Source organism: Dermacentor albipictus, chromosome 2 (assembly GCF_038994185.2).
Source record: "Dermacentor albipictus isolate Rhodes 1998 colony chromosome 2, USDA_Dalb.pri_finalv2, whole genome shotgun sequence".
Lineage (NCBI taxonomy): Eukaryota > Metazoa > Arthropoda > Arachnida > Ixodida > Ixodidae > Dermacentor > Dermacentor albipictus.
In genome coordinates, this window is record NC_091822.1 from 82,906,748 (window position 1) to 82,928,545 (window position 21,798).

The window sequence follows — 21,798 nt, forward strand, 5'->3', positions numbered from 1 at the left end:
TAAATTTTTCATGACGCTCTTTGCTGAATTGGATAAAACGACGAGTCATACGTAGACGGAGACTTTTCGCACATACACTTAGTATTACTGGGAAGACTTTCAGCGGGCGCGTAGTGATGCGCTTTTGAATAATTATGCTACACGAACACCCGCATGCCAACTCCTTGTAGGTATTTCTGGAATTTCGAGGTCGCTGGAAGCAGTTTGCGGAATTTGAAGCAGAATGTGCCTTTCGGCTCCCTTTGTAGACTCGACGATTGTTTATCAAAGAAAAATGAGCCCGACACATTCAAAAGGGGGAGTTTCCAGCAGCAGCCGCCAGGAGCGCTGATTAGCCAGAGTCCCTGAAAGCTGGATCCTTCGTTATCTACGGCTACGCCTCCGCAAATGTGGTCAGATTTATGATACCTAAGTGAAATATTGCACCCATATGTGTATCCTCCGGCCGCTTGTGTTAGTCCAAGTTACAAACGTTTCTTCGGAAATGGCGTCAGCCGTATTACAGAAAAAAAAATAATGGTGTATTTCCTGGTGGTGTCTACCGCACTGCTGTGTTCTGCCATATCCTTTGCACCCAGACAGTGTGAAGCGAAGTGTACGGACGCGATGGGGGGTTGAATGGTGGTGGAATGGTGGAATGCATGTCTGTGCGTTCAACTAATGTAGAAAATGTTGCAATTTCTGGCGGGACGGCCGATCGCTAAGAATATTAAGCGTATTATTTTTCTTGTGGTCTACTAATTATCGGTAACGATTGTGGAAAGTCGCTTACTGTTAGGCAAAACACCATATTTTATATTCGACCTCTTATAGAAGGATACATTTCACCTGAATGCGCTCAGACCAATCTGTCATTCATAGGTGACTGTCCTATGCGTCGCATCAGGCACATTACGCAGGCAAAATAAATGAAATATAGAAGTTGTGTCACCTTGGACACAAAAAATTTTAAATAAGAGTGGATAAACCTGTACAATAATAACTTATATCTACAATGCTTTTTCATCTTTTATTGTAGTCGTAACACTTTCCCACTGCCGGGAACTATTCCCAAGAGACTGATCTCAGCAGGGCCTATCAACCAGCGCTTAAGAATTGTGGAGGGTCATCTGGGTGTGTGCACTTACTTCGATACACTCAATAGACAGCTTCAAAACAATCATTTTAGTCTGTGGGAGGCGGCACGAATAGGTAGCCGCTGTAGCCGCGGTTTATTTAGACCGGCCAGCCATGGTACCAGGGGATCGTGGGAGCGATGGACGTCGCGGCCGCTCAGGCCCGCTCGGTATCCTAAAAACCTGGACGACAATGGTGGTTTCGGCTGCGGCGAGGGTACCGCCCTCTTCGCAATGGCGGTTGTAGACACGAAAGGAAAGACCATGAAGGCGGGCTCTGTAAGGACCAGATCGTCGGAGACAGTGGAAGAAACGGCAATCGCATTGGCTGTAATAAACGGTGGGCAACAAGACAGAATAATAATCAGCGACTCCAAGATGGCCATTAGTAACTTCACAAAGGGCTGCGATCCCTTCGAGGTGCCCAAAATCCTGAACCGAAGAGCAGAAAACTTCAAGAATAGCAAACACGCCCAAATACCTCAGATGGATCTCGACACAGATGGGGGAAGTAACCACAGAGGACTCGAGTACACCTCCCAGCCTTATCTAGAAGGTCCACCGAGCCGTACGGGAACCAACCCACCGCGGCTCGGACAGTGCCGGCTTAATACCCCGCATCTCCGCGGAAGTAGGGAGCACTGCGGCGGAGGCGATAGAGAACACGGAGGCTATGACGACGACCGTGTTGCGATACAAGACAATAGGGATAGACTGGTCACGTACCACAACCTGCTGACACGCTATGCGGAACAAAAAGAAACCTACCTACAAGCACACAAAAAACCCGACAGGTCCTAAGAAACAGATTGAAGAAGGTTGCAAACTAGAACCTTCCGAAACCCAGCATACTTAAACAGAATAACTTCCAGACAATACCTAGAAGCGAGCTGCAAGCTCTGCAAGCACGAACACATAGACATGGCGCACACCTTATGAAAATGCACAGAGATCAGAGCAATAAACGTAGAGGACAATATAGAATCGGTCCTTCTCGAGGAGCGATGGCTAAACACCCTGGCTAGGTCGGATCTACACGATGAACTATGTGCAATCCAGTGGCCCTGAGCAGCGGTGAAAAGGCTGTGCCTCATCGCACATAATGCTCGGGTGGCCTGAGCTCGGGCTGGTAACCTCCCAGGTGCTTTTCTCAATAAAGTTCTTTTTCCTTCAGTCCGTCAGGCGGAGCTAGCCAGCGTGTTCTATTCTCGCCCTACCTGCATGCGATCCCTTTTCTTCCCCGACGGATGTGGAGGCGGTAGACACGTCCCTACCGGGCGCCTCTCCTAGTGCGAAGCGGGATTGAAATTAAGTCGCACGCAAAAGGCCAAGAAAAACAGTCCAGCTAAAGCGTACAGATGGTGTCGTCATTGGGAGTGTCGGGTTAACGAAATCCGGAAGAGATGCACCAGGCAGCACCGGTAGCATATGTTGCGAGCGAGGCGCAGCCACTGTGATGCCGTAGAGCGAAATCACCAGCTCTAGTAGTCGGAGCTCCAAGAGTACACCGTCTGGCAGCTCGGGATTTGCGCAGAGATAGCGCAAGTGTTGGTCAGTCCCGATGTAGACTTAGTACTGATGCTCGAGCTGAAGAAACCAGATTGCAGTGCTCCTCCTGTAAAACTTTGGTAGGTCATGCATCCGCGGAAGGTGTGAGCATATAATATCAGAAGGCTGCTGGTGCTTGAGCTGAAATCTCGAATGCTGATGGTATCACTGTTGTGATGGTGTCTGAAGGCATGGCCAAGGTTGTGCTTGTGGCGTCCCGTGCCTGCGAGAGCGAAATTCGCACCTAGTGGGGCTGGTGGGTGACCCTCTGGATCGATGATGGATGAGGTGCCCCCGAACGGAAAACGCAGAGCTTGCAGGAACGTCCAAGGAAGGAGAGCGGGGGGCCGTAGAATTGCCGTAAACGCTTACTTTTGACCCAGTGAACTCCAGTTACACGCCGCCAAGGGATGCCGTGTGTCTTCCATCGATTGTGATGCCCGTTTTGATCGTGAAGGGGACGGCCTACGCTATATATAGGCGTGGGAGCATCATTTGTCGCTTTACTTGCTGTTATGTTACTTGCCTCGAAGCCAGCTGGCGTAATGGTTGTGCACAGGGACTTTTTTTATCGGTGGAGCCTGACGGGTCCTTGCTGGCAGTGAAGAACGGCGTTGTCGATCTTGCTAATTGGCCTTTAGCTTCGTAGGGAACGTCGTGGAAATGATGTCATGACCGTTTGTTTGGAATAGGCCGCCTCGAAACGATGATAATGTTTCAGGCTCTACGGTATTGTCTTTGTGTGGGTAGGGGGAGGATTACTTCATGTTTCCCTGTCTAAAACAAGAGTAGCAGTACACAACGGAAGGCTTGAATGGACGCGGGCGCAGTACGCAGCCATAATACAGGATACGTTCACGTGGGGAATTATGACATTGAAGCGTGATTATACCCGTACTATCACTGCCTAGGTATCGAGGAGCTGCGACCTTTCGCGTGGGACAGGGTAGTTCCTGCAGGAATTTTTCGGGTTCTTCGTCATGGTCAACGCCATTAACGACATTGCGCCTTAAATCAGAACCACTCTCGAGCTGCGCCTGGACTGGAAGGACCCATTCTTCTAAGACTTGTATCTGTTGCAGTTCTTCGAGCTTATGAACTAGTGCCACAGCAGAAACCCATACTCTGAGGCCGTATTGGTAGGTTGTATACAGAGAAACCTTGAAATCATGAAGTGTTGAGGCAGGCGTCCAGGGCCATTTGAATGATGAGGTTTGTCACAGTGGACATGTTGTACCAAGCACGAGGCTTGATAACCACTTCCTACCCCGATGTCTTTCGCGACATCGGAGACGTATCCGTCGGTCGTGTGGGCAGGGCTTGTGATGAGCGTGGTCTTTGTGGCGCTGCTGGAGCTATATTCTCTTCCGATGGAAGGCCAGAAGCTTCCGTCGTTCTCTTGGCTGAGGTGTGCGCCGTGACTGCAGGGCTGTTGTGCTCCATGCAGGTGGTATCCATCCTCAGGAGACCATCTACGCCCGTTGCACTCGTCCCGGAGAATGAGACACTAGCGACTTATATTGCTGTTGCATCGGCAGCATTCCGCTCGCTCGATACAGAGGACGGAAATTTTGGCACTCCACGCCGACGCGGCGAGCGTAGATGCCTACTAACCTTGTAAATAGGCGCCAGTAATGATTATGAACCGCCAAAGCGGCCCATAGGCACCGGGCGCGGGTTGCGTTTGGACCGATGGCACCTTCATGCGGCGGCACCACAAATGTAATGGCATGTGACGGCCAAGCAAGGCTCAGCAGGCGTTCCCGCCAGCTACGTTGATTTAATATGTTCAGTCGTTTTTCCTGTTCGCGTTGGCGAAATACCATGTGAAACGAAATCTCATCAAACATGTTGCGTTTTTGGGTGCACGAACAGTTAGTAAAACATTGCTGAAGGTGGTTAGGCCATTCACTTCAATCGGGCTTCTTTGCGGCCTCACCAGATGGAACGATGAAAAAGACTGGTTACGTATAGTAACCAGTCTGAGTACGTATAGTACTCAGCAATTGAAGCGCGATACTGAGGTGCATGGCCACCGGCAATTTTTGCACCGCTTGTAAGCGCTGGGGACACCGAGCTGATTCATCGGTATACACGGTGAAAGTGAGCACTTTTGTGATGCATTGTGACTGCGTTTAGTCCCACGGCGATCACTTGAGCTAAATAAAAAAGATGGTGGCAGCCGCGCTTTCCGAGTATTGCGTTTCAATAGATGAGCACTGTACATTTCCAACATGCTTTGCTACGGTCTAATAGCTGTAACTTTATAAAGGAGCCGTTCAAATGCAAGAGCTTCGTGTCCCATGTGAATTGTCTGTCCTCGTCTCCGCGGCTGTAGCGTCGCCAGAGCTTGTGCTGCGAAGGTGAACATTCAGATTGGTAGTCCCCATTTCGCCATCTTATCAGTTCTTGTCTTCCTTTTAGGGTACATTTTCCTCCCTCGGGCTTTCCAACTCTGGTTGTGTTCGTCGCATGACCCTTTGCTGTCCGTCTCCGGCAATCGAAAACTCAGTGGCGTGTTCACGCTTGCCGTAGTTATGGCTCTTGTCGCGTTAATCAGTGTGAATGGACCATGAGTGAAGATTGGACTAGTTTCTAAGACATGAAGAATGACAAAGTATTGCAGAGATAAATATAGCTACAACGGAAAGAAGCAGGGAGCTTACCGACACATGCGCAACCAGCGAAACAGTTAAAAAAGGGAGAGACCTGCGTCTCCTTTATTTTATCCATGATTTTAGAGCGCAGCTCTTAGGCGCCCATTCCTGCGTTAAGCGTGGGCGTAACCGAGCGAAAAAGCACAGCGAAGAGGGAAAGAGCGAACGCGGAATGCAGCGGGGCATGAAAGATGGCGATATAGAAGAGGGCATTAGGAAGAAAGTGGAGGGGGAGGATGCAGTGAACGATGAGGCGGAGAGCGGAGGAGGGTATGGGGAAAATGTGAGAAGAAAAGCGTAGTACCGCGCAAAATGGGTTCCGCGGTGACGACCGCTACGACATGTCGCCGGAGTAGCGCGCCGTCGTCTGTTCCCCGATGGCATGCGGAAAGCGCGTCTGCCGATACTATATATGCAGGGTAATCTTAGGCAATCTTAGGTAGGGTAATCGAGAGAGCCGTAAAGGAGCCGCGTCTTCCTAAATGACAAGGGCCATTGCGCAAGTCAAAGCCACACGGAAATTATTTTCTTTCTATGCTGCTCGCAAATATCCGCACTATTCGTCCTAAACTAGACACAGTGAAAAGTATGATAGACACATGCATCATGGATATGATTATCGGCACCAAAACATGGCGGACCACTGACATCCTTAACGGTGAACTATCCCTCCCGAGTACCTTGAAAGTTTTTCGCAAGGATTGGAGCGATTGCAAGGGAATAGGTGTATAGATCGCTATACAGAACGATTATCAGGCCGTCACCTATGACCATTGAAACGCCGCTTTAACTACTGTATGTTATGTTTAGACATAATGGCATCACGTACGTGATAGGTGCGTGTTACCGCCGCCGTAGCACGTAACGTGACTGCTACGTAACTTAATTGATCATTTTTATAACTCAATAGAATACGTGTTCAGCGTGCATCCCACAATGCATTCTAAGATAAGACAGTGATTTTAATTACCCTGGTATCAATTGTAGAACGTTCTCTGTGTCACAAGTCCCACTTTCTTCACACAATACCCATGTTCGATTTGGTCCAGCTGGTACGCGAGCCGCATAGAGGCAAACGTATTCTTGATTTCCTATTCATAAATACCCCAGGCAAAGATCATACAAATGTACTTCAGAAAATTAGCGACCACAGACTCGTTTACTGTACACTGCCACTCTCCCGCGAAGCAAAATCTACTGTCACAAAGCAGATACTAAACTATTCCAGAGCTGACACCACTAAGATGAACTGAATGTTGGATGAGTTTGCCGCCATGTTCGCAGTCACGTTCAGTACCCGGACAACAAACGAGAACTGGATCGCATTCAACGATAAAATGAAAGAAATTGAACTTACTTGTAGCCCTAAAATAACCATTAAAACCAGAACAGATGCGCAGTGGTTCACAGGATATGTTAAAAAACTTCTTAATAGGAAAAAAAGAGCATATCGAACAGCGAACAAAACAAACGCTGCCCGTGATTGGCAAAAGAACAAACAGGCGCACGCTACGGCTGAGACAGAAATTAATGACGCTAAAGACAATTTATTTAATTGTACGTTACCGCAATAACTAAAGACTAAGCCTGCAAAATTATGGCGAGTGATTAATCCTAAAGATGAACACGCTGTTCTTTTAATGAACGATGAAAGCGGTGACTCTCTTCCCGCGGAAGCCACAGCCGATGTCTTTAATAATTACTTTTCTGAAAATTTCACTAATGAGTCACCTTTCTAGATTATTCTCGAGGGCACTAATTCAGCTCTTCGGAAGCCATGCGCAGAAGTAACAACAAGAGCACCAGGCGTAGCCCGTGCTATTGTGCGGTTGCCACTTAATTCAAGCCCTGGTCCTGACGGGATCAACACTAAACTTCTGAAAATGACGGTTTACGTTTCATCCATTTAAGTGTCGCTCATCTTTCAATAGTCCTTAGACTGCGGGAGCATTCCCAATGACTGGAAGTTGGCACATGCCATTCCAATATTCAAAGCCAGAGTCCTAATAATTACTGACCAGTATCGCTGACCTGTATTTCCAGCAAACGTTTAGAACACATTCTTTTCTCATACATTATCACTCATCTAAATAAAGACAACTTACTTTCACTCAAACAGCATGGCTTCAGGCACAAAAAAAACTTGCCAAACACATTTGTTAGAACTAGTTACTGACATTCACAACTACATACATGAGCAAACATACACAGACGCATTATTCATTGATTTCAAAAAAGCTTTTTATCGTGTTCTACATAACCGATTGATCAAGAAGGTCGATAACCTAGGATCAGATTCTAACACAACCAGTTGGATTGCCAAATTATTAACTAATCGATACCAACCAGTTGCTGATATCAGAAGTGCCACAAGAGTCAGCTCTGGGACCATTGCTTTTTCTTATTTATATTAATGATATAACTGATGACACAGGTTCCCAAATGAGAATTTTTGCTGAACACTGCGTCATTTACAGGCACATATTAAATCCCGAGGATGTCACTAGCTTACAAACGAACCTGGTGCAACTGAGCCAGTGGTGTAAGGTCTGGCACATGGAGATAAACGTAGGAAAAAAAACAAAGCTTATTACATTTCTTACGCTTACCAATACTCCTCTAAATGCTTAACACAGTAAACAATACAGGTATAGAGAGAGCGTGCAAAGTTTTAAGTACCTGGGCGTTTATTTACCCACAGATATAACTTGGCATACAAACATAAAGCATAGAACCAAGGAGGCACTCAAGAAATTAGGATTAATCAAACATTGTTTCTATCCTGTAAACTCAGAAACGAAGCTTTACACACATCTCATCCGGTCTTTGTTAGAATATGCATCGATAATATGGCACACAGGTACTGTAACGTTGCAGAATCGCGTCGAGTTAGTACAGAATAAGGCGGTAAGATTCATAATATCCTCGTATTTCCTCCTGTACGAGTATATCATTCTTAAAAACAGCATCAATATTTCCGCTCTGAACACCCGACGCAAACATTCACGTTTAACATGTTTTCATTCTTTACATTACGGCGAGTCACCATTTACAACCATCGCATTAAACAGGCACATCACATTTCATACAGGCGTGATCATGAGCACAAAGTGCAACCCATATTTGCTCGTACACTAAAGTACCAATGTGCCCCTCTAGCGCAATCCATAAACGAATAGCACGCGTTATCAGAAAGCATTGTCGCTTGCACTGATGCAGCTAGTTTTCAAAGGGAACTTCTGGAGTATCTCCATGAATAACGGCTATTTTATGCGAAGCATATTACGAGGGCTCAACCCAGCTCCTCAGGCGCGGCGGTGACCATGAAATCACGTGACACCGTGACGTCACGACAGAGGAGAAGTGGCTTTGGCTCAACTCTTGCAAGACGGGCTGGGTGGGAATCGAACCAGGGTCTCCGGAGTGTGGGACGGAGACGCTACCACTGAGCCACGAGTACAACGCTTCAAAGCGGTACAAAAGCGCCTCTAGTGAATGCGGTGTTGCCTTAGAAACGCGCTGTTTCTAAGGCGTGCGTCTCTTGCTCAGGCGCACATTTCGTTGCCGCGCCGAACGCTGCTTTGCTCGACGCTCACCGCGTCCAATGCGGGGCGCGTAGTCGCTGCCCTGTAGCCCATTGTCTTACACCCCTTGGCGGGTCGACGGGAACGCTGTCGCGTTCCACTCTTGAAGGCGAAGAAGTAATGCATGAGTTGTTTCTTCGTCTAGCCGAACCAAATATAGCCAAGCAACAGCAGTTCACCAGGCTAAACAGTGGTTCAACAACTAAAATAAAGGCTAGTATGCTTCGCATCCTGGGCTTAACCTTACCTAAGCCACAGCCATTTTTTGTCTGTAGACGTCTCTTAGAATTATATAACGTTTTTTTGTTTACTCGTGCACATTTAAATGTGACACTCAACGTTTATATTATAATATATTACATAATATTATTACTATATTACATATTATTATATTATATTACTATTATACTATATTATATTGGTGTTTACCAATTCCGCGATTAATTTCAGTATTCCTGTTATCTATGCGCATACGAAATTGTGTATGTGATATTTGTATCGTTGCGCCAGATTAAAATATGCATTGCATTCTGGAAGCGTCATTAGAATTCCTTTATACCGCAGTGTTTTCCTTTAACCCAATTCATATATTTCTTTTTCTTTTTGTTTGTTAAGGTATTTCTATATTTGACACAATTATTTTGTATTGCAATCCGCTCCCCCTCCATATCTAATGCCCTTCAGAGCCTTTAGGGTACCTATATAAATAAATAAATAAATAAATAAATAAATAAATAAATAAATAAATATGGAAACCAGGCACTGCATGAGGGGTGGTCTTTGTGCGGCTGCTGCTGTGAATTGTGCCCACGCGTGAGCCCGCGCGCTGCCTTTCAGGATCTCCCGATTAGCGAGGTAGTCGCGCCGCAGTTCGCTCTATTGGCAACGTGTCGCACGAAACAGATTTTCCACGCCAGCCAATATATCACGAAATGAAAACACGCATACATTTCGCACTAGGTAGTCTGGTAATCGACGGCGAATTTTTTACTCCAGAAAGAAACGCTGCAACCTGGGCCGAACGCCAAGGCAGTACAATGCCTCGCAGCGTTTTCCTAGCGCTCTGCTACGAGGAAAGGACTGGGGAATAAGAGCCGACCCCGAAGGGGCGGGGGGGGGGGGGCGCAGTTTAACACAGCGTTCCAAGGCGTCAGCTGTCACGAGGCGAGAATCGGGCAAACTGACACGCTCCCGCTTGTGAAGCGAGGAAGATAGTCCTTAATTATAGTTGGCGAATGGGAGCTAGAGCGCACACAAGTGCACTAGCTATATGGGATGTCACGTAAGCTTGCCAGTCGTGCTGAAGAAGTGTAATACAGTCATCCGCCTTTATAACGAAGTACTTGGGACCTCCGAAAACTTTCGTTAGACCGGTCGGTTCATTGTAAAGATCGCGCCTAGCACAGCTCGCACAAGAACAGGCGCAGAGTTTTTCCTTTCTTATACAGGACATTCCATTATAGAGGAGTGTGTTGCAGCTGTGCCCGACCGTGATTCGCGTTGGCATGAGAGGAGCATGCGTACGGTTTGAACAGTCGCGCAGCTGTGCCTGCGGCGTCAAGGGTTCGATCCAGTCACATATAGGTCCAAGACTCGCACTCGGGAGTGTTGTCATTGAAACCGAGTAATAGCTGCAGAAGCCTACGCGTCATCGGCCATAACCACTGCAGTCACTCTGTTAATCTTTGTAGCTTTCTGGCAAATGCTTCGTAACTGTTTGTTTATCGCCAAAAATAACAACAGTTTTCATGAAAAGCTTCGGCAGCCGCAAAAGCGTTTTAGCTTAATATGTCCTACGCGAAGACTTAATGAGCACCAATGCGATGATGAAGGTCATATAAAAACGCGCTCTTTGAGAGCCGTGAAAAAGAAACAACGTCGACGTCAACCCTCATTTGCAAGAAAACTCAAATTACTTGAATGTCACCGTGTAGGTGTGGCGTTGCTGTGATATTTGCAGTGAGCCCAGTTGACGTCAAAAAAGGTCCTTTGTAGAGCGGCAGATTCCCGCTGGCCTTCCGGGCATATACTTAGTGGCACACACGCAGTGGCTTAAGGGTACATACCCAGTGGTATGTATTTTACAGATTTTTCTTACATCGTCGACGAATCTTTTCCTGCTCTTCCCCTATGTACACGATCAATTACGCAACAGCGTTAACGTGCACAGCAAAATAACATCTGGAATATAAATGCTGGTACTCCGCGTCTAAGCTTACCGCAGTGAGCTTTGTTGCCGGGGCGCACTTGCATCGCAATTTCCACTGGTTTTCTACTGATTATATTACCTGCTTGCGTGAATGTGACCTGCCTCGTACAAGTGGCGACTTTTGTCAAAAGCAGACACAAGAAAATGTGTTTTCTGGTACGTCAGGCCTTAAAACCCGCAATGCGAAATCACCGGAAGCACCGCGATAACGTTCGTCCCGTCGTCTGCTTCCCATGCCAGTGCTCTGACTTCTGCCGTTCGCGGCGCTCTTCACCAGCACATCGCTGACATGCCGCTAGCGCCTTACGGTGGCCGCCTTGGTGACTATAAACAAGAGCGTTTCAGTAGCGGGGAAACCAACAAACGGGTTGCAAATCTGAAGCTACGGAAAAGCACGTCCGAGCAGAAAGAGCGCTGGAAAGGCCCCAGATTTACTTTGAAGCAGCGCGCATGTATGTACTTTCTCTGCTGCTTTCCATATCGGGTTTTAGAAGTAACCTAACAAGCATGTTTTGCCATGAATGTCATATGACACACCTAGAAAAGCCGTTTTTTTTATGAGCGCGCACACAGCGTTCACAACTTCGCCTCGGTAAATTGAAAATGACATTTCTAAAGAGGTCTCACGTGCGGCCATGTGCGGGCAGTGACAAACGCAGCAGCAGTGACGCAGAAAACCTCGAGCACGCTCATAGTGGAATACAACTGAGCGCCTGGAAAAGCTGTCGCTTACGGGGTGTTTTTATGTAATGATCGCCGGCATAGGTTCTGTTAACTCCCTTGTAGTGCCAGATCAGCCTGCTTTGAATTGAAGTGGTCTAAGTGTTTATAAACATTGCTACAGAAACAACGACTTTTTTCAGAAGTGTATTACTGGGCGCAGGTAATGTTACCAAACATGTCTTGTTCAGTGGCTAAAGAATAAGACTAACTCTGCCCTTAAAAAATTCTTAATTAACTTCGTCATCGCCATCCTTCCAATAGCTTATCGAAAGCAGTCAGTGGTCGAGGCACCTCGAAATGTTGGTATTAGCTCCAGGTTCGACATACTTGTTGACATTGACCCGCTTAACCACATTGGTTTTTCACTTGTCAAAGATTGTGTGAGGGGGTTGAAATTCTTTTTCTAGCACCTGTTTCAGCATATTTGTTAGCAACGTACGTTTGAGAATACATTGGTGTTTCACTCAGATTTGCCGCACATTGTTGGAATGATTCCTTAAAAAGTCTTTACTGGAATTCCAATACAAATAGCACAGCTGATAGGGTTCAATACGGCTTCAAATAGGACTAGTTAGTACGGCAGTTATCGGTTTACTGCGCAAAGGAGAACTAAAAGGACATGGACCAACAAATGCGCAAAATTGGTAAATCTTTTAGTGTGTAGATAGTTTTCTCATCTGCTTTCCATATGGCAAGCTTATTGAAGTGACTGTGGCAGGAATTTCAGAAATATTTCATGCACGCAGCGAGGCCTCTAGTTGGCGTTACAAATGCAACACGTGCTTTTAGTTTTTGGACATGAAGTTGACATTGAGTGTCACCCAAAGAAATTGGGAGTGCAAAACGAAGACAGAAAAATGCTTCCTTCCTTGTGGTTCAGAAAGTTATAGGTTACTAAATACAGCCATTTAGTCCTCGTGCACTATCTAAGCTACCACCAAATCATATGACCACTAGGTCAACACTAGCATGCGGTTGGAAGTAATGAAGCCAACGCACAGTTGACATCTAGCCTCCTTAATGACATCTATTTCCCCTGAAGGTTCGAGTGGCACTGCCAACAAAACGAAGACAGCTAAAATGTATGAAGATCATCACATCTTTGAAAGTAAGTTTGATGAAGAAGATTCCCAAAATTTCAAATGCCACATAAAACATTGGCGAAAGGTGTAAAAGTGATGATTACAGCACTCTAAAGATGAATGGGCTATGCATAAAAGTTGATGCCCCCAGGAAAAAACTAGCTAAGAATGCGCAACCAATAAACCATGCTAATCAGCCCATGAAATGCCTACAGAACGTTATGTGTAAGAGCCCTTTCACATGTGGAGAATCGTAGATAGCGCTCACGTGCCGCTGCATTACCATGAGGTTAAGGGGACTGCAGATATGCAATAAAATGCTGTAGTCACGAGAGAGTTTGGTGGCACACGACGCATGGTGCGGTGGTGCGGTTGCTATCTTATCTTAGACGGAGCAAAGGCTTTGGTGCGTTGAACATTAAAATGAGTGCGAGAAATGCTGGCAGCATACTTTATGAAAAAAAAAAAACTTTTAATAAAACCACGTAAGGACACCTCCGCTCGTTGTGAAAGAAAGTTTTTTTCAATTTATGAACAAAAACAAGGTAATGCTACGGTTGTCATTACAAAGTTAGAATAGCTTATATCACGTTCATTTCTCCCCTTTTCTCTTGTTTTCTTATTTACATTGAGTGACCCTTTTTGTTTTAAATATTTGGCCGTGCGTATGCAAACACTAAAGATTTGAGAGTTTGTGCACTTGTGTGCCTTAGTCCTTTTCACTATCTCTTGTGTGAAATACCAGCTGAGCAAATCGACAGATAGCTAATAACATATGGCTAGACTCGCCTGCGTCACGAAGGTTAGTCTATCCCGCGTGTGAACTGCAGAAACAGCTCGCTCATCAGCTGTATGACTAGCTGTGTCGACAGCTGGTCATCATGCTAGCGAGTGTTCAGTAGCAGAAGCTAAGAACAAAGAAACAGACAGGGAATGAGTTTCCCATCAGTAGCGCCTTGTGCACTTGCTTGTTCCAATGGCTTGTGCAATGCGACAATGTGAGTTTAAACTTTTTTGTTCGCGCATAACTTACGATGAAGTTATGGTTGTTTTGCGTATTTCCATGAGACCCCATTTAAGCAGTCTTCTCTCGTTGTAGGTTGACACTCGTGTCCTAAATATTCTGTAATCTCTGCCACGTTTTCCTGTGCTCTCAGTCACAAAAATTGTGAAGTGCACTGGTTGCTGATTATTAAAGATGTTGTAGGGGCATGAGAAAGCACAATTATTACTGTAGAGCATGTCCTGCTTTGTTGAGCCGTCTGTCTGTATTTTAGGGCATTTCTCAATGCTAAAGACGCTACATTTCAGTCTTGAGTGAAGAAAAAATATGTAAACCTGAAGGCTACTGGTTGTAAGATACTGACATTTCATGCACAGCAACACTTTTGCAAGCATAACTAGCAGGGCAGCAGCAGATACGGGGTTTCGGTAAAGGATCGCGTATATGTACAATCCCAAAAAAACTTTGCAGTTGGTCAAATTATTCAGGGCTGTCAGTTTTACTTTGCGAAGTATCATGCAATAGGTCAGGGTAACTATTGTACCTGCAGTGTAACCAAGTGCAGATGTCCTTACTATCATGCGAGCGTAAACAATAGTTTTTGGTTGAAGATTCTGAGTAGGTAACTAGCCTACATTTTTTTCTTGTTTTCGACATTTGCAGAAGAAACACCCCTCTTATTTGCTCAGAAAACTTAGCTCACGTGGAATAAAAATCGGTGATACGAAGCTAAGCATGGATCTAGTGGCAGCAGCAGCAGCATAAAAAGGTGACTTGGAACGTAGCATCAGAAAGCTTCCCATTTGAAATAGTGATCTTGTGATTGCAAGCACGGTGGCATTTTTTTTCTCACTTGCGCAAGAACACCAAATGATTGAGCATTATATTTGCGCACAACCAGCCGAAAAGAGCTTTTTAGAGTTCACCGGAAGCTACTCACCAGACAGCTTGTTGCGAGGCGTCAAATCTGTTTCACTTCACCAAGTGCGTTGGTCGGGTGCAGACAGCTGAGTATCATGCTCGCGACTGATGGTTCCGTAACGTAGTCTGGGTGTAACGCTGCCCCTTCGCAAAGCTCACCGCACACAACCACGCTGGACGGTTCGACTGTCGCGAGAGCGCTAGCTTTGAAAGAGAGCCGGTACGAGGACAACCCTTATCATTGAAGATACGATATCGCGGAAAGGGAGACTACCTAGGGCTCTTCAGCAATCTTTCTTCATTACCTGTTTGCTTGTTATCGTGCATTCCCAAGGGATGTGCGTACAGAAGAGCAGCATGCACTGATTTTCTAGCACAACCAAGGATACACAGTGATTGTTTGTCTTTCTCCCATTTCACTGCGTCAAAATACTTATATTGAGAATCCATGTTAAGTACGGCACGCGTGCATCGCGTTATCGTGACGTGGGGGCCGTTCGCCTATTTGAAAGAAGCAGCAAAGCGGCCCGACATGCAGATTATTTTTAGTCAGTGGGTAGATATGAAGTTTTCTATCGGGAAAGTTATCTATGGAGGAAAACGACTGCTGATACGACGCTCAACAAACAGAGTTAAGGAGTGCTTTGCACGTGTTTTAACCATTGTGCTACATCGCACTTTCAGTAAACATGAAGACCGCAAGAGTTCATGCAGTGGGCTGGATACATACAGGGTGACCATTTTTAAGCTTCACATTATTTCTAAAAATAACCTGTTGCGGATGGCATAATTCTAGTCCTTGAGATGTGTTATTGAGAGAGGCGGACATTGCTTGAACGAGAAATTGAAACACATCCAACTAATGAACAGAGATTCAGCAATTACCTCCCTCATTTATTACCTTACGGCACATTTTGCAATGTACGAATTGTAGCCGGTGAGGTTGCAAGCGTATACACTTAGAATGAATATCAGAATGACACCAGTATTGAGATATGCGCCATCGAACTTTCCGCAAATATGCACTGTTCCGCTTACTTTTTTCAACAAAACACTCTTTTATGAACAGAAGTAACTGGAACGCCCATGTAATACGTTTCACACTTTGAGAAACTATCTTTAAACTTCATTTATAGTGGATACGTCTAGCAAGATCACCTGCAACAATTCGTAAATTGCAATATGTGTCATAAAATAATTAATTGAAGAGGTAATTCTAGAATTCTGATTCAATAGGTAATTATTTTTTTGATTTATCAAGCTAGTAATGTCCGCCTCTTCGGATAATCTAGCTCAAGGATATCAATTATGTTATCTGCCACAGAGGATTTTTAAAAATTCCATAACCCTTAGAAAGGATCACCTTATAGAATGTGTTTTAAAATTAGTTATACTGAATGAGAAATATCGCTTATTCTATCGAATGCAATTGTCATCCTTGAGCGGGATCGTTCGCAGAGGCGCGTTACAAGTGCTATGGTAATCCAAATTCGCAGTTCACTAACAAACAAAATCTTACTAATAATTTTTTTCACCTATACTTTGTTTGCTCTGATGTGGGGTAAATATATTTTAAGAAATGTAATTTAGGGAAGCCGCGGCGATTATTAAATGTAAGGGCGTTGTTTGGCCTCATATGAATCAGACCTCTAGTGTTTCCTCACGGCCACTTTATTCTAGGCCCCATATTGCAGCATATGTGCACAACTGCATATGCATATGCACATATGCAGAATATGTATATGTGCAGCATCCCGCCAGATCAATTAATGGGTTGAACTTCTGGCCGAGCTGATAGTGCGAACCATCAGAAATTAACTTAGAACTTAGAACATATGCTCTGGCGATGCCCCTCGTTACAAGGCACAGATCAAGCAGACCAGCCAAGGTGGAATACGTCACTGCTAAGGCCCCACTACCGGGGCCAAATCTGAGCCGTCCAGAGAGCCCACGATGCGGCGGCCAGGCTCGGCCTGCCCGCCCCAACGTGGGTGCGGCGGATCGCGCATCCCAGGACGGTGAATAAATTTTTCCATCCATCGAATCGCGCATTTACTATTGTCCGCCATAGCTCCACGCTTTGGTTTGTTATCTTGTTCGACACCAAAAAGTATCCTTCATCCTGCGTGCGTTTTTATTTCTGACGCACTGACCTTTGCCGTCGCGAATGTACCAGCTCAACATACCGTTTCTGACAGAAAAGTAAGGTAAAGGGCTTTGTAATAAGAGAGGTCCCGCACGAAGTATTGCTGATAATTGTAGGTTATTCGGGAAAACGCAAATGGGCGTAAACTATCTTTTATAGTGTATGATTATCATACATTGCATTCTTATTCAATGCTTTGCCTATTCCAATCGAACCCCCTTGAGTATCGACGGCATGTCCAATGCAACATTGTGAGTTTAAACTGTTTTTTTATGACGCGTACTTTACGACGTGCCCAACTTCCGATGAAGTTATCCTTGTCTTGCGTATTTTTATGAGCACATTTCAGCAGTCTTCTCTCTTAGTAAGTAGGTTGGCACTCGTGTCCTGAATATTTTGAAATCTTTGCCACGTTTTTCTGTGCTCTCAGTCACAAAAATTATGAAATGCACTGGTTGCTGATTATTAAAGATATTGTAGGGGCATGAGAAAGCACAATTATTACTGTAGAGCACGTCCTGCTTTCTTGAACCGTCTGTCTGTATTTAGGGCACTTCTCAGTGCTTAAGACGCTGCATTCTATTCTTGAGTGAAGGAAAAAATCTAAGCTTGAAGTCTACTGACCGTAAAATATTGACATTTCATGCACAGCAACACTTTAGCAAGCATAACTAACAGGGCACCCGCAGATAAGGGCTTTCGGTAAAGGATCGCGTATATGTATATTCCCAAAAAATCTTTCCAGTTGGTCAAATTATTCACGGTGGTCACTTTTACTTTGCGAATCATCGTGCAATTGGTGAGGGTAACTACTGTACCTGCAGCGTAACCAAGTGCAGCTGTCCTTACTCTCATGCGAGCGTAAACAATCGTTTCTGGTTGAAGATTCTGAGTACGTAACTATTCTACATATTTTCTTGTTTTGGATATTTGCAGAAGCAACACCACTTCTATTTGGTCAGAAAACTTACCTCACGTGGAACAAAAACCGGTGATACGAAGCTAAGCATTGATCTAGTGGCAGCAACAGCAGCAGAAAAAGGTCGCTTGGAACGTAGCATCAGAAAGCTTCCCATTTAAAATAGTGATCTCGTGATTGCAAGCGCGGTGCCATTTTTTTGATCACATGCGCAAGAACACCAAATTATTGAGCATCATGTTTGCACACAACCAGTTGCAAAGAGCTTTTTAGAGTTCACCGGAAGCTACTCACCAGACAGCTTGTTGCGAGGCGTCAAATCTGTTTCACTTCACCAAGTGCGTTGGTCGGTTGCAGGCAGCTGAGTATCATGCTCGCGACTGACGGTTCCGCAATGTATTCTTGGTGTAACGCTGCCCCTTCGCAAAGCTCACCGCACACAAACACGCTGGACGGTTTGACTGTCGTGAGAGCGCTAGCTTTGAAAGAGAGCCGGCGCGAGGACAACCCTTATAATTGAAGATACGATATCGCGGAAAGGGAGACTACCTAGGGCTCTTCCATGATCTTTCTTCATTAGCTGTTTGCTTGTTATCGTGCATTCCCAAGGGATATGCGTACAGAAAAGCAGCATGCACTGAATTTCTATCACAACCCAGGAGACACAGTGATTGTTTGTCTTTCTTCCATTTCACTGCGTCAAAATACGTATATTGAGAATCCATGATAAGTACAGCACGCGTGCATCGCGTTATCATGACGTGAAGGCCGTGCGCCTATTTGAAACAAGAAGCAAAACGACCCGACATCGAGATTATTCTTAGTGAGTGGGTAGATATGAAGTTTTCGATCGTGAAAGTTATCTGTGAAAGGAAACGACCGCTGATACGACGCTCAACGAACATAGTTAAGGAGTGCTTTGCGCGTGTTTTAACCATTGTGCTACATCGCATTTTCAGTAAACATGAAGACTGCAAGATTTCATGCAGTGGGCTGGATACTTACAGGGTGACCATTTGTAAGCTTCATGGTATTTCCAAAAATAGCCTGTTGCGGATGGCATAATTCTACTCCTTGAGCTGTGTTATTCAGAAAGGTGGACATTGCTTGAACGAGAAACTGAAACACATTCAACTAATTAACAGAGATTCAGCAATTACCTCCCTCATTTATTACCTTACGGCACATTTTGCAATGTACGAATTGTAGCCAGTGAGGTTGCAAGGCGTATTCACTTAGAATGAATATCAGAATGACACCAGTATTGAAATATGCGCCATCAAATTTTCCGCAAAAATGCACTGTTCCGCTTACTTTTTTCAACAAAACACTCTGTTATGAACAGAAGTAACTGGAACGCCCACGTAATTCGTTTCACACTTTGCGAAACTATCTTTAAACTTCATTTATAGTGGATACGTCTAGCAAGCTCACCTGCGACAATTCGTAAATTGCAATATGTGTGATAAAATAATTATTTGAAGAGGTAATTCCAGAATTCTTATTCATTAGATAAATATTTTTTGATTTATCATGCTAGTAATGTCGGCCTCTTCGGATAATCTAGTTCAAGGATATCAATTATGTTATCTGCCCCAGAGGATTTTTAAAAATTCCATAACCCTTAGAAAGGATCACCTTATATAATGTGTTTTAAAATTAGTTATACTGAATGAGAAATATCGCTTATTCTATCGAATACAATTGTCATCCTTGAGCGGGATCGTTCGCAGAGGCACGTCATAAGTGCTAAGGTAATCCAAATTCGCAGTTCACTAACAAATAAAATCTCACTAATAATTTTTTTCACCTATACTTTGTTTGCTCTGATATGGGGTAAATATATTTCAAGAAATGTAATTTAGGGAAGCCGCGGCGATTCTTAGATGTAAGGACGTTGTTTGGCCTCATATGAATCAGACCTCTGTTTCCTCACGGCCACTTTATTCTAGGCCCTATATTGCAGCATATGTACACAACTGCATATGCATATGGACATATGCAGAATATGTATATGTGCAGCATCCCGCCAGATCAATTAATGGGTTGAACTTCTGGCCGAGCTGATAGTGCGAACCATCAGATATTAACATATTGAATACAAAATCGAGAACAGTGCAGTGTGGGAGGAATTGAATGGCGGATCGAGAGGTGTCGATTAAGGCGGTTACGAGTTAACGCTGAGCATACTTGCGACAATCATCATAACCTAATAGCATGCCGGATCCGTTAGCAAAGGAATGCGTTTTTTTATTTGCATACATTTCAAGAAAGTTTTTTTTCGACATTCCATATTTAGGGTGTTGACCAAAAATGGAGGCCTGCGTTAGTTCCATTTGATGCGCTAATTACATTGCGCCACGTGTGGCCATGTACAGGCGCCGACAAAAGTGGTATACTCCACGCAGCGGGAGCCGGAGCAACGGCAAGCTGCATCGCAGCGCCATCTACCGGCAGCATCTGGGATCGAGACAGCCAATGGGTGCCCTTTATTATCTGCAAGCGTGTCGCTTGACTCGTGTCAGTGTTTCGTGCTTCAGCTCTCCAAAATGCCGAGCGATGCCGCTGCAGTAGCAATCTGCGTGGAGTAAACTATTTTTGTCGGCTCCTGTACATGTTGTAGCCAGTGAGTTCATACAAGCCACATACTCTTGAAGCGAGCTCTGAGGATGACATCAGTTTCGACGAATGCCTTCGCAAAGTGTGTGACAAGATACATTGAAGTCCAGGTCATTTGTGTCCTGCAATGCGGAAAATGGCATTTTGGCAAAAAGGCGACTCTAATAATAGTCTATTTCACTTGAAGATAGACTGCGCTTACCTGAAAACTATGGTAATTGTTCCGATGGGGCGTGCCTAAACATGACACTGGCTGAAGTTACTGGGCTGCATTATGAGATAAGTCCGCCAATCGAAGCGTCGGCCAGAGTATTTGATACGGTGGCTAGATGGGTACCTGCGCGGACCGGCGTCGTCCACTGCTTCGCGTCGTCGAAACAGGAGTGGCGCTGCGGTCAGAGGCCGATCGTGATGCGCGCGCCGCCAGCTACTGGATATGTTGTTGTTTCATGCCTGTTGTATTTAAAATAATTGGTTTTCACAGTAAAACGGGAAAACAAAATGGTTCAATTATGTTGTGAGAGTGCATAAAAGTTTGATGTTTCGTGCTGTAATGAGTAATTTTCAAAAGCGGTCATTTATATCGTCTGTTAGCACGCTGACGGCATGGTGCACTGCGATTGCAATCGCGATAATTCTCCGTGTTCCAGTGACTTAAAAGTTTAAGGAGTGAAGTGGATACTCTGGGTGAGGTTCGTGAATTCGAAACATTTTAGGCTTCGCGACAGAGCAAAGTGTTCCTGCACAAAAAAAAGCTAGCCGGAGGTGCAGCACTTACTTCGTATCGAATCGTACGTTCGGCTACAAACCTGCAAGCCACGGGCTAAAATATCACTAAATTCGACGCCACTAGACTCAGAACTTTGCGAGAAACGTGAGCTTGCACCTCTCCGAGCTGAAAAAGTGTTTCAAGCGCAATAATCGTGTGCGAGCCCCATTTCGAGGAGCACTTATTGAGCGTATTGCGCAGATTCCGAGGGTGGATCTACCGCTAAGAAATGGCTCCGTTCCTTTTATGTAACCCGACACTCAAGCTCAAGAAATCTCGAGCAGACAGAACAAGCACCACTTTGACGGGATGCGGGCCACTAAAATAATCCTGAAGAGACAGTGTGCAAGACTTGCGCACGTGCTTCAAGCAAATAGTATGCGAGTCAAAATGAAGAAGTGAATCTGTTGAAAGCCGGTCGACAAAATGATTCTGTTTCAGAAGGCTGAAGGTGTTTTGGGAAGTATGACAGCAAATATCAACAACCAAATAGCGGAATAAAA

General features: G+C 45.0%; 1 protein-coding gene across 3 annotated transcripts in view; it reads right to left on the reverse strand.

Annotated features, from left to right (window-relative positions):
• Nucleotides 1–18,414, reverse strand: part of LOC135895845 (carboxypeptidase Q-like) — a 44,974-nt gene extending 26,560 nt beyond the window's left edge. The window contains exon 1 of one of the 3 annotated variants that reach the window (XM_070532954.1): nucleotides 18,202–18,414. The gene's annotated coding sequence lies outside the window, so the exon portion shown is untranslated. Of the gene's footprint in view, nucleotides 1–14,861; nucleotides 15,049–18,201 lie in introns of those variants that run through there. The other 2 variants (XM_070532953.1, XM_070532952.1) reach the window with 2 other exon arrangements.
• Nucleotides 18,415–21,798: the final 3,384 nt, after the last annotated feature.